This window comes from Nannobrachium achirus (genome assembly GCF_963921795.1).
Source record: "Nannobrachium achirus genome assembly, chromosome: 17".
NCBI classification, from domain to species: domain Eukaryota; kingdom Metazoa; phylum Chordata; class Actinopteri; order Myctophiformes; family Myctophidae; genus Nannobrachium; species Nannobrachium achirus.
This window is the reverse complement of record NC_137824.1, coordinates 18,756,531-18,770,980: the sequence shown is the minus strand read 5'-3', so window position 1 is coordinate 18,770,980 and position 14,450 is coordinate 18,756,531. Positions and strand designations below refer to the sequence as shown.

General features: G+C 41.2%; 1 long non-coding RNA gene across 1 annotated transcript in view; it reads left to right on the top strand.

Annotated features, from left to right (window-relative positions):
- The window catches only part of LOC308301613, a 418,458-nt gene that overhangs the window by 29,983 nt on the left and 374,025 nt on the right, over nt 1–14,450 (top strand). The window lies entirely within an intron of this gene.

The window sequence follows — 14,450 nt, the reverse complement described above, 5'->3', positions numbered from 1 at the left end:
CTCAAATTTGTAGTAGTAGAAGTACAGGCCTTCGTAAATGTACTTAGTTACTTTTTACACCTATGCCCATGTGTCTCCCCCTTGGGATAATAAAGGTATCTATCTATCTATCTATCTGTCTGTCTCAAGTTAGGGTTGTGACCCACAGTTTTACACTGATGGAGAAGAGCCTGTGGGAGCGATAAGAGACTTAAGACAGTCAGAGCTTTGTAGCGATGATTCCTATTCAGTAGGTAGAGTAAAGCTCCATTCGTACTTTATATGCGCCACGCATTGATCTTGTACATCTGCTATTTGCGGTGCGCTGCGCCGTCGTGTGATTGTGTGTAAATCATACATGGGCAACTGGCGGCCCGGGAGCCACATGCGGCCCTCACCTTCACTTAATGCGGCCCGCTGGTTAATACCGGAATACTGATATGGTTTCAGCTGTTACTATTCCAAACATGACCTGCTTTAATTCCGTCAGTCTATATGAGTAGCTTAATGACTAGTATAGTAGTATTAAAATGTATTTTGTTTTTGGTCCAATGTAGGTATTTGTATTTAGGTTCATAGAGTCAACATGAATATATAACTAAATGTGTTTGAAATTAAATCAAAATGTTACATTTCAGGATTCCAATTAAAAAAAAGAAAAAAAAGAAATAGGATTCCAATTCCAAAGAAGCAAAAATAGCCGATCTACAAGCTCAAAACGCATCGCGCATGAGATACTAGAATGACAAAGTAGGAAGTAGCAATATGCAATGTGGCCCTCTGGAGTGAAGGTGGAAATATAGTGGCCCTCGCCATCATCACAGTTGCCCACCCCTGGTGTAAATAAACATTTACTGTGGGTCAAAGTGAATACCCATATCAGCCCAGACAACCTGTCTTTGGATAAGGCAGAGTTCTAAACATGTCCTATTTTGTGTAAACAAAGCACCAAGCCATGTGTCTAGACCATGTGGCCTAAGGTTAGCTGTGTTTGGCCTGAAGCGAGACCAAGGCTGGTTTGAGGTGTTAAGGGTTATATAACATGTTTGCAGATTATCCTAGCTCTGGTCCATAGTGTTAGGAGTTCTCCTTAATGATATGACACTGCATATGTAGTTTCCTTATTCCTCAACGGTTGCACAAGGTCTACGGTTCAGTCAAATTAAACCATATACGTTTGGTCGTTCGCTACTCACAGAAAGGAAGAACCGTTTTAAGGTTTTGAAGACCTACTTCTCCTCAGTGGGAAGACTCAGGTGCCGGCTACACGGAGCTGGATATTTCTGAAGCTAGACATTTGCTATCTCTGAAGACTTTTATGTGTGTGCTTGTCCCCCTAGTGGAGGTCTGGGGACTAAGACCTAGATATCTTTGTCGTGTGGACCTAGATATTTTTCTATGTGGATATATGAAATATCCAGCTCCGTCTGGCCTAGGCCTCAGACACCCACCTTTTGTGTAAAATCCACCTTTTGGTCAGAAAATTAAATGTACCACCAGCCAGAGAAAAGTTGTAGTTACTCCAGTGTGCCATCTACAGATCTGGTCAATGGAATCTTTCTATTTTTCGATTTGACTGAAGTGTAGAAATTGTGCCCCCGTTCAAAGGTCACGTCTTTTTTTTTTTTTGAGCTCTTTAAATATATTTTCAGAGTGCAACACCCAACATAAAATGTCTTGCCTTTAGTTCTACTGAATCTCTTCTCCAAAGTCCCTAAAATCTTTGTCTAGTTTTTATTGACTAAACTGTCAATATATTTACAGCTACTGTATATTTTCGCCCATGCCTTACCCCTTATCCCTAAACTTCTTTGCCTTTTTTGACTATTTTGAAAAACATTTTAAATACTTCAAATAGCCAATCTACATCGACACATTGTGAGCTTGTAGATCAGCTATTTGAACTATTTAAAAATGTTTTTCAAAATATTAAAACAAACAACAGAAGTTTAGGGATATGGGGTAAAGCATGGACGAAAATAGGGCACCTTGTTTTAGTTTTAGTCATCATAGCTTACTTTTATTTAGTTTTTATTCCGTTTTTGTGATTGAAAAAAGGCAGTCGACAAACATTTTTCGTCATAGTTTTAGTCAACAAAATTAACACTGATTTGTAGGGCTTTTGGGCCTTGCTCGACCATGTCAAGAGGATATCTGTAAATCCCATGTAATAAAATGTCGCCACGAGAGGGCAACATAGAGCAATTCCTCTGTTCCTTTCCTTGTCCTGCTTGTTGGCTTGTGTGTACTGGTTGAGTGTCCAGTCCACAGGAAAGGTGGTGGACTGGACTCGACACAGATGTCCCCTCCTTTCCCTGTGTCCAGATCTAGGAGATGACAAGGGGGTGGGGAAAGGGGGGCTAACTCTTCCTCTGATGGGAAGCCAGATGTCCTAATGGAAAGAGTAGGGGAAGGAAAGGGAGGGTTAAAGTCACAGAATACAGTGTTTACTTTGTAACTGCACGAAACCCAGTAGAGGGGGACACATACTTGTTGACACTTAGTGAAGTATTTTTTACATAATTTTTTTCCTTAAAATCCTTGATTGGCTTTTGCATGATCTTGACACATTCTCTGCGGTATGTTTGCTGTAGTCAACAACATGGGTGAGTTTTGTATGTTTGTCTAGCTGTGAAAATGACAAATAAAATCTGTAACGTCATGATTAATACTGTAATAATAATAATAATACAGTCTGTATAGGCTTTAATAACTTAAGCCATAATGATGTGTACTTTGTACTGTAGTATCATGAATAGGGAAAATAGCCAAAACACTTGTGTAGTTTTATGCATGGGTCTGGCATAGGGATGCAACAATTACAAACTATATTATAATTATTACAAAAAAAATCTATTTGGGGATATAGATATTGTTATATTGTCATTATAGGCCAAGAAATGGCTAAATACTGGTTTGTAAGGTGTTGTGAGATTCTAGACAAGGCATTTTTGTGTTATCAATCAATAGAATACTCGCCAAGACATTTATTGATAATTGGCAGCCCTAGTTTGGTGTGGTAAAGGTTAGGATTTAGGAAAGGGGTCTTATACGTTTTTCAGCCCAAGGACCCCTTAGCTGAGAGTGATGACGCAGGGACCCCCACCACATACTGTATAGAACTGTGTTGCAGGTCAAACCTTTCCATAGATTTCATAGATGGCTTCATACACATTTTTGCAGCACTGTCATCAGTGAACTGTATGCTGGATTCATGTTAACTAAGGATGTTGCAGTGTATTTTCTGACATTTAGCCACTTAACCCCTCAAAACTACACCAAACACGAAAATAGACGATCTTCAATCATATGACACAAAAATGTGGTGGCCCACCTTTAGTAACAGTGGAACCCTGAGGGGTCCTTGGACCCTTTGTTGAAGACCTCTGATTTAGGGCGACCGGCGGCTGAATAACCTTTTCTTAATGGCCGTCCAAAGAATGATGTACAATATCCACTTCCTTTTCATTCGTGAAGGATTTCTTTACATGTTGAATCCAGGCTATTTCTTTGGAGTCTGACCACAGTGTTAGCCATATTTCTAAGGGGGAGGGGCGGGCGATCAGCACTGTAATGGTGACCCACATTGGGGGGCTGGGCTTTTCCCCCCTGGCAGTGTCTGCTCCATCTCTGCCCAGATACTGTGAGTGTGAAGCGACTTGTAGACATCGCTTTTTGGAGATTCCTTAATGCAAACGTAATTGTAGGAGCCAAATATATATATATATATATATATATATATATATATATATATATATATATATATAGTTTGCTTGCTGATCTTATTTTTTGGTATCTTATACCTGTACAGTATGAACATTGTGTCAATCTCATGATAACCAGTGTGGTTGTCGTGATGCGAGTCTCACTTGCAAATTCATTTTGTGCCCATATATGGAGATCCCCCACATATCATCAATATTAAATCTGGTAATGCCCATATATGGACATATTTTGTCAGTATGTGTCTCGGCCGGCCAGGCATTCAGTGAGTAGAAGATTGGCCTGATGGCCTCTTGTCGCTACTTTTAAATGGTTTTGAATATTGGGGGGAAAAAGTAGTCGCTACAATAGTAATGATCTCTATTATCAATCGTAAAGCTGCATTGAAGCACTTTATTAACACACTTTCGTTTTAAGGCTACTAATCATGAAATAACAAAAACATAATTAAATCTCCATAATGCCTTACAAATACAAGAACGCTCTCCCCAAAACACGCTCTCCCCGGGTCAAATTAGGCAAGCGTACTACGTTCGCCACCAGTAAACTTAACCTCAGTATAACTGTGCCTAACCTAAACGTATTCCTAACCGTAACCTCTGTAAAACGAATACAAGAACTGCGAGCATCCCGTTAATTTAAAGCCCAACGTATTTTAGGGGGCAAAAACACACCCTGGACAACATCCTACTGCATGTGCGTAAGATAATGCACTACTATGACAAAAGACATGTTCATACTAAAACTGACATTCGTAGTCTATTGTGTGTGTGTCTACTGTGCAAGATGAATGGGCTGAATGCTGTCCACTGAATGAGAGGAGTTGAACTGCGCACATGGCGACAATAACAACTCTGTGGTGGCATCCCCCTCAACTGGACAGAAGAGCCCTAATCAAACAATGAGCCCTTTTCCGTCTCCACATCTCACAGACGGGCGTACTGCTGCTGCTCCCTCATTGGCTGGGTGGGTGGGTGCCGTGGGGTGGGGGTGGGTTGTATTTTCTACACTATGGGGTCCCCCGCGCACAAGGTTGTCAAGGAGACAGGAGGGTCTGTTCCACTCTAGTTCCAATCCAGACGAGCAGCCTGCACAGCCTGGCCGTCTGCCTGCATGGATGCACTGCAGACCACTACCCATTTAACGCTCTCTCTCTCTGGCTAAATGGATACAGAGACCACTACCCATTTAACGCTCTCTCTGGCTAAATGGATACAGAGACCACCACCCATTTTACGCTCTCTCTGGCTAAATGGAGGCAGAGATGACTGCCCGTTTAACGCTTTCTCTGGCTAAATGGATGCAGAGACCCCTGCCCATTTAACGCTCTCGCTGACTCGATAGATGCAGGGTACCCCTGCCTTTTTATGCAACACTTTGTAAGGTTGCATGGATGCAGCAGGGACCCCCTTCCCATTTGTGCTCCTCATGGCGGGATACACTGGACTCAGAAGCTGTACTTGGACAGAATTTCCAGTACTTCACGCTGGAGCCAATGTTTCTTCTTTGATGTTACAAGGCAGCAGCGGCCGCGGCGGCTCCAGCTGTGACCTCACCCTCCTGACTTGCCTGCTGGTCGCATCCTATCGCTTCTGTATCATTCCTTTGTTAGCGGCGTTCAGCTGCTGCAGAGAGAGGAAGCGTGGTTGGAGAAGTAAGTCGGCCCGGAACGTTGGACGAGTTTCTTCTCTCTTTTTATCTTTTGGTATCTGCAGAAAGATTTCCTTCTCAGATAATCTTTGGTTGCATTGTGATTTCTGTTCTTTATTCCTCTGGCGTGTTGGACGTCAAAATGATCCTTCTACTTTTAATTTCATTTTGTTTTGTTCCTACATTTATGATAAGGACGTTCTTATCACAGCTTTCTCTGCTGCTCACAGAACAGTGAATTCAAGCTATAGGACATGCAGACATTTATATATTTTGCTTTTTATTCACATTAACATTGATTTGTTGAAATCCTATGTTTAGAATAAATATCAGGACAATGCATCATTTGTGTACCAGATCCTTATAATACTGATGAGGATAAAAGAGGCTGTTTATATTTAAAACTATTATATTTGAGGGAAAACTGCAGTGTTGTCTTGGTAACCCAGATTCCAGTCCAACAAAACAGCAATTTTTTTTGTTATACCTTTGATCATGTGCAATTTATGTTTTAACCTTTTTGGGAACTGGTTAAACTGTTGACTGGGACTGTTTCAGGTGTCCTGATATCCCATATTAACAGACACGTGACAGATAATAACACAACATTCTAGGTTAGCCTTGAACTGTGCCAATGTTTCACAGTGTATTTGACCTTGTGGTTTGGCAGTGAATTGAGCCAACTGTAATCACTGTCCTTGATCAGACCCTGTTCCACTGTTAAGTCTTTTGAATACAATTCCATTTAGTTTTACTTACTTACTTGTCATATTGTCATCTGAAATGTTTTGTTTTAGTCTTTTTCACTTGACTAAATACCATAATATTTTAGTGGACTAAATCTACAGTTCATTTGGTCGAGTAAAATGTATTTTGGCTGGCTGCGAGATGGCATGAAATGCCTGATTTATACTCGGTGTGTGCTGAAAATAGCAGATCTACAAGCTCACATCACAGCGTGGCATGCTGTGAGCTTGTAGATGTCTATTTTTAGTTAGTGACACCTGCACACAGCCAAGCATAAATTACTTTTATTGGATAGAGCACTTCTCCCCTAGTCCCCCTCCCCCTCTATACCAAAATATTTACACTGAAAATCGCCCACCCACAAGCTCAAAACACATTGCAATATGACTTTTTTTTTAACTGATTTTCATTGACCATTCACCCCAGAATATGGCCACTATAATTCAGGTGGTTAACAGATTGTTGCAACAGCACACGGTGTCATCAGCATGCTGTTGGTACTTACTCACATGACCTCTTCAACCTCTCGTCTCTCTCCAGGTCCTTCGAGGTCTGCAGCCAGTGGCCTGAAAAGTCCTTTGAAGTCATCAGCCAGTGGTCTGAAAAGGACTGCTTCTTCAAGGATTCCAACTTCGGCACTTGCACCAGGTAAGGATCTCCTTTTATTTCACAGGTAAACTTTTTTTTTTTTACATTTGGTTTTAGTTATACATTAGTCGTCTGAATTTCTTTCGTTTTAGTTGACTAAATATACAATTAATCTACAGTTGATTTAGTCGACTATAGTTAATTTTAGCAGGCCTTGATGTTGTGGTAATGGCTGATTTGTTGATCGGCAGCTACTGAAAATGGCAGCTCTACACACTTGTAGATCGGCTATTTTTGGAGTGTGACACCTGCGAGCAACCAAGCATGAAATGGCTTGTCTTGGTTCTATCGGATCTCTTCTCCACTAGTCGTTTGGTTTTTATTTGAAAACATTTTCCATATATTTAGTCTTAGTTTTTAGTCATCATAGCAGTGATAAAAAGGTAACCTCGCCTACCAGTCTTTCTCGGGAGAAAGCCTGGTGTTCGTTCACAACAGACCGTTTGGTTTCCGCCTAAAGCGCGGAAATCACTAGAAGATGCGGCGTCGCTTTGATTTAGTTCCCCTCATTTGTTTCCCCAATCATTATTAAAATGCTTGAGTAGCCTAGTGTAGTCTTGCCAGTCGCTACGAGTTGGACTAAAAGATGCATATACCAACAAATTTTTCGAAAGCAAAACTACGCCGCATCAATGTGTTTATTAGGTAGGCCCTAAAACTATGTCCTTGGGTGCAGGGGAATATTTTGGGTTAAAACTGAATCCGGTTGATAGTTCCGGCCAAAGTGTAGTCCGTCTAGGACTACAACATGACGTAAAGTGGTTTCCGCTCCCGACCGGATCAAACCTCGTAAAGTGAAGTGATCCCAGACTAATAAAAAGGTAGTTGACAGAAGGATATGGAATATGTGACTCACAGGGTTGGGTGTTGTTTGGCTGTTTGAACTGGGACCAGACCCACGGAGGTCTGGACTGGGGCCACAGCGGGGCCGTTGGCCTGCCCTCGTTTCACATGTGTTTCCTGGGTAAAAGATGTACTGTAATGAGGGCTGCCTGTTGGATTGGCCTTCGGGGAACATGCTTGGGTTTATTAGATTTTCCATTCGTTCTGATTGCAGAAATGTAGTGCTGCAATAGCCGAGCTGATAAATAATTATTCATAGCTTTTTATAGTCATCAATACAATATATTACATACAGAATCTAGTTCAAGGTGCTTTAGAATATTGACAATATTAAATTGATCAAATAAACAAACAGATTCCTGAAAACGTATGCTGAGAGAATAGCATCATCAAAAATGGTAAATGGTGCATTTATTTAGCGCTATATCCAAAGCACTTTAAATGTGCATTACATTCACCCACTGTGGCACTCACACATTCACACACGGAGGAAACCATGCAAGGCACCAACCTGCTCACCAGCAGGAACAGTTAGGGGTTCGGTGTCCTGCTCAAGGACCGGGGATCGCTCTACCTCCTGAGCAACATGTATTTGAGTAGTGGTTCTTCTCCTGAATACAGTGGGAGATGTAATGTCATTTACTGTTATGTGTTGACAACACCTCCCTCTGCTGGTGGCAACCGGAACATCACAACAGGGCATAACAAGAGTAGGGATCCACGCTCCATTCCCATTGACTACAGCATCTGTGTTGACTCCTCCCACCGTCCTCTCTCTACATTGAGCAACACTGTCATTACACACAGCCTGCGTGAATGGAAGGATAGGATGAAGACTGAATGCATGGATGAATACTTTGTGAATGGCTGGATAGGATGAAGGCTGGCTTGACCAATGAGGATTAAGAATTCTGTCCACAGCTGTGCAACCCCCCCCCCCCCCCCCACCTCCCCTACAACACCTCTGGCTGCTCATTGGTTGTTGAATTAGTTGAGCGGCAGGGTCAGTCTGAAGGAGGGGTCTTTGTTGCCCCCCCCACCCCCCACCCCCAAGCTTGTCCGTCCGTCAGTGCTGTAATGTTTACTACAGCCACCGGTTGCGATGTGTGTGACACACACTGCTACGAAACAGCGCGTCTACTCTGCTCAACAATACTATAGATCTCTCTGTAGTTTGGTTTTGTTAAGTAGTAAAAATCGTTTTTTGTTCTTTGAGAGATGTTATGGTCTCCGAAGCGGTCACTGTCGAACCTCCACGTGCGTCTCTCAGCCAAGGGCTTGCTGCGGACGCTACAGCTGCTGTCAGGATGCAGGAGCAGTGCCGTGATCTTCCATGCAGGTGTGTGTGTGTCTTGCTCTGTTAATCTACTAAATACTGCTAGAAATCCTGCAGGGCTGTGTTGTTTTGGCCTCTTTCTTTGCGCTTGCAGTGCTGCGTCCAGTTAGCCCTTTGGTCAGTGGCGTCTATTTTTAAGTGTTGTTGGCTGTTTGTTGCTCTGAAAAGCAGGCTCATCTTTCCTGTTTACTGTACCTATTTAAACGCCACTAGTATCACTATCTGATGACCACCCGAGCTAGAGTAAATGATGTTCTTGCATCACTTCTAAATATGGACTATTGGCACTTGAGCTTCTTGAACCGGATGACCGGCATCCCTCAGGGCTCTGTTCAAGGTCCGCTAGTTATTTCCCTCGACGCCAAATCTGTTCCCCCAGAATAGGGACGCTAGGGATCAAGAAGAGGATAAAGCCATAACGATCTGAGATGTTTTTATGTTGGTCATCTTTTTTGTCCGTTCATGCATACAGGTCATGAGAACTCTGCTCCAGTTTTATTCTAAGATGTTGGTTATTTTAATCCAGTTTCATTCGCAGATCTGGGTTTCTTTGATCCTGTTTCATTCAGAAATCTGGGTTATTTGAATCCAGTTTCATTCACAGATCTGTCTTATTTCTAAATTGGGAGCCTTGTTGTGGCGATGAACCCCACAGTTCCCTCAGAGATCTGTTTTCAAAGACATTCCTCTAAGAGGAAGAGGAGTGTTGAATCTTTGATGGTGAATGCCAAATATGGTTGTGTGTCTTCACAAAAGTAGCTTTTTGATAAAAAAAAAAAACAACCTTATTTCACTGTTAATGAGTAATTTTCGCCTTAGCTTTGCTTTGATGTAGCGTACATGGGTGATTATAATTCATGAAAAATGTATTTCGTATGAATATGATTTTTTTCCCCCAAAAGAATCACCCATGTACGCTACATTGAAAAAACAAACTGATCTAGTGTGTTCAAGGAAAATGCGCAGCACACTTAATGGTGTGTGACGTCATTGGCAGATGTGTTCTATACCTGCATACATCATTGGTACTACAGTACTAAGCCTTTGAGCATTTTAGTGTCTTCCCCACGCCACACACGTTGTATTGTTGACTAGAACTTGATCAAAAATTCTTAATTTAAAAGGGATTAATCACAGACTTTACATTAAAATAAATAAAGTTCAGCTGCAGCCCTTTCAACAAGTGGATGATTGTCTGTCAAGCTTTGCAAGGCTGTGATATCTCCCCACAGCACCAGATCCGTGACCAGTGAAGTCACTGAACGATCTCACCATCTTGTCTAGATTACTGTTTCTCAACCAGTAATTTAATTGTCATGTTTTGAAATGCCTAAACGTGTGTATATATTGTACATACAAAGCCTTAGAACCCTAAACAAAAGATGTTTCATGACCCACTCCACCAGACATTGTTTGTGTGGTTAATGTGTTTGTTGAAACTTTACCCTTGAAAACCCTAGTTCTTGCACTCTGCACATCTCCACAGCATTAATAATTGGCATTAAACACACAAAAACATAATTAGTGGTGGAGTGAGTGTTGGAGTAATGTAACCCTAGCCTTTGAACTAAAAGTAGTGTGTGGGATAAAAAACTTGAAAATGACATTTTAAGGGCTTGATGTACATGACATGTTTTTACAATTAAATGGGTAAGATATTGATCTTATGCACATGATTTGACTCAAGATGTGCATATTACATAGACACAAAAAATACAAGATGATTTATCATGTCTCCTTAAAGGGGGAGTTGTGCTGAATTAGAATGTTTCCCTCAATGTTTCATTCTGTTTATTAGAATACCTATCATATCTGTTAATATTTCCGCTATTTAGTTATTGTTGTTTGAAAATGTAGGTAGGTAGGTAGGTAGGTAGATATAGCCGGGGAGCCACAGGCCCAAAAGCTCAAAGAATAGGATGTTACCTGTGATGTCATGACATACTTTTAATTTTTGTTTTTTCTATTAATTTGGTCATCAAGGTCCACAGAATGAGAGGCCTGCTCTGCCGGAAATCCTGCGAAAAAAGGTTATGGCCATTTGTATATTCACTCCATCGACTTCAATATAAAGGAAAGAAACACACCAAAAAAAATATGCTTTAAGTAGCATGTGAGGGGTCGAACTAGGGATTCTTGATGATTCTGAATCCATTGCAAGCATTTGTTTTGCATGAAAAACATTCCTTGGGCTAGAAAACGGACCAAAATAACGGTGAAAAGTGATGACTCATCACTTTTCACAGGTTTGAGAGGCTGAAATCTAGCCCAAGGAATGTTTTTCATGGAAAACAAATGCTTGCAATGGATTCAGAATCATGAAGAACCCTTAGTTTGACCCCTCACATGCTACTTTTTTTGGTGTGTTTTTTTCCAGTATAGTGAAGTCAATGGGAAACTTTTTTTCGCAGGATTTCCGGCAGAGCAGGCCTCTCATTCTGTGTACCTTATTGACCAAAATTAATAGGACAAACAAAAATTTGGAGTATGTCATGACATCACAGGTCCTCTCTCATTTTGGCCCAGTGGCTCCCCGGCTAATACCTTTATTATCCCACAGGGGAAATTCAGTTGCCCAGAGGCAGCACAGCAGTTAAAGGTTACAAGTTACAAAGAAGTAAGCAAGAAATATGGCGACTATGCAACAATGATTGCGACCATCTGAAGTGCGACCTGGCCATTATGCAACACTTGTGATGGGCACTAGACCCCTGCTGCCTAAGACACCTGCCTCAAAGGAAACATCCTGTCCTCTCTGGACCACTTTGAATTATTCAGCCAGAGGAAAATGTGTGAATTATTGATATATTCTGCAGAAATGTGTTGCATAATGTCCATTTTTGTTCAAGAGCAATAATTTGAATTATATTTATTTTATAAAGTTCCCTTACTCATTTAGACTTGGAACTTCTACACAACTTATTGCCTTTCAAGCCAGGAAGACCTCTGTGTGTAGCTGTTGCTATACTGTATATACTATAGCAACATGTTTCTGTATTTCATTTCTTAAAGTTGGACAAAACGTAGGTCAGGATTTAGGTGTTCTCGTTTATACATTGTACTTTGTGTAAAGAGGAATAACCCACATTATGCACGTGAGGCTGAACATGAATATTGCACCTAATTTGTGGACATTTGAATCCATGTCCGTTGGAATATCTGTACAGTTGTCTGTCTGCAGGCAGCGCTGGCTTGTAGTGAGGGGTCACTGAGGTGTTATAATACTGTTGTCCAGCAGGAGGCATCCCACCCCACTGAAAATGGGTTTCCCTCCCAATGAACATTTTGAGTGTCATTAAAATTAACAAAATATTTCGTCACTGAGCAGTAGGGGTGGGAGGGTATGAAGGGGTTGTTTTGATGCCATGTTGTATTTCATTTCTTGTTGTTTTCAGCTCTTTACTTTTCTTTCTTTCTTATATATGCTAAAACAGAAAATTGTTAATCTTATATCTGATACATCCTGTTGTTGATAATCTGTTGGCAATAAAACTTATTTGACAAAAAATAAATAAAAAAATGAACAAAATAGTTGAGCTATTGTTGAGCTATTACAATCTTGTTGATAGATCCTAGAATTGGTTGCGGGCCTAGTTTGTTTTTATTTTTCTGACCAGAATCCCTCGAGTCATCCCATAAAATTACAGACTGAAATGTAGAACATTACACAAAGCCTTTCATGCGATGTTTGGCATTGACTTTGCCCAAAAACATGTATTTAATTAATCAAAATGAAGTACCCTTAAAAATAACGATTTTATAATGATTAAGATGCTTTTATGTGTGTATATATTATAAGTATTTTGCGGAGCCTTTTTTATATTCAGGTTCATGTACAGTAGTAGTTGCACAGTGACCTTGTGCTGTCTGGCTTCATGTGTGATCTTAGTCTTGTTTGGATAGCAACAGTAAGCTTAACAATCATGAAACATGTTTGTTTTAAGGTGCAGTGCTTGCCTGCCTGTAGGGTTCAACTGTTTTCTTTGGCTTTGAGACTTGGTGTTGAAGAAATTTAGATTTTAGTGAAGTAGTGTATCCTTACCCCAATGTTAATTAAGGATGGCATCGGTACTTAAAACAGTAGCTTTTTTCAAGCCTTTTCATGTCAAGGACCCCCATAAATATGTATTCATCCAGGGCCCCCCCATCTTAAAATATGCTATGGCAGCGACAAGATTTCTTATTAAAACCTTTTCAATTTCTTTCAAGATGTTTTGAAAATGGCTTGTAGAATAGCCATATTAATTTTAGGCCGTTATAGGGTTATAGTGATTGAAAATGAAGATGGGTTATCCTAAAGGTACTTCCATGCAAAGGCAGTCTCAGCTTTATTGCATTGGTGTGTCCTGTGTGCCCGCTGTAGCTCTGTCTGTGCCAGCGCTGGAATGTTGATCCCCTTGGCATCACCGTGCCTCGCCAGCGGGCCTCTATCCAGAGAGCTGTCTGTCGTCCCTTCACAAAACAACAGGGTCCCATAACGATGCTTAACTGAACACTATTGTCCCTTTTCTGGGGCAAACGTTCAGTGAAAATTGCAGATGTACAAGCTCACAGAGAGGCTGTTTCAAAAGGTAGCTCTCCAGCTGAGTGTGAGATGAAGCAGGGACCCCCACTACTTAATTGGATTCATGTTAAATGTGTTTTTTCAGACATTTAACAACTTAAACCCTCTGTACTTTTTGTACTTGACCTTTGAGTTTGGTACTTGGTCTGCTCTTTTTTTTTCCCCTGTACACCAAACCTCTGAAAATGTCATATCTATAGTAAATCTGCTATTTTAGGCTACTGTCTAACACCCCCAGAATGGGGGGGTGTGAGGGTTCAAGTGGTCAAACGGTCCGTCTCAAACAAAGATTTGGTGACCCCCGTGCAGTTTCTGAGGACCTCATAAGGGTCCCGGACCCCCTTGTAGAAGACCCCTGGTGTAAAGGGAGAAAAGGAGTGGAACTAGTGTAGAGCTAGCCTTGTTGGAGCCTGGTCAGCTAAAGTATACAGGGTTTAAGGGCCATACAAACAAACTAACGTTTATAGGCTCTGCAGCCAGTGACTGGTAACGGTGAAGGTGAAAAGATATAGTGCTCGTTGTGGATGAGCCTTTATTTTTGTTATAACTATAGCCATTCAAAACTCTCCTCCTATTGCTCTGATGTGGACTCTGCCATCCACTTGAGTTTTTAAAAAACCTCCCAGCAGCATGCAGTGGTACTTGTATCACTGCTGGTGAAAATGTTGCTGTTGATATCCATTACATTACTCATGAGGCGCTGTTTTTAAAAGGGCGTTCTAAATATAATGCGTGTAGTGTGTGGGTGGGTGTATGAACGGTGCTGTCCTCAGTGTGGGAGGTGTATTTTTATCTAGTGTTATGGAGCCTTGGGGCTGGTAGACACGAGCTGCTGTCAAGCAACAACATGAAGGGGGGATTATTCAACCGGCCAACTGGTAGCGTTCCACAGTTTGCCGTGAATGTTACTACAAAGTTTGTTCATAAATATTGCATTAAACTGTCATCTCTTTAGTGTTG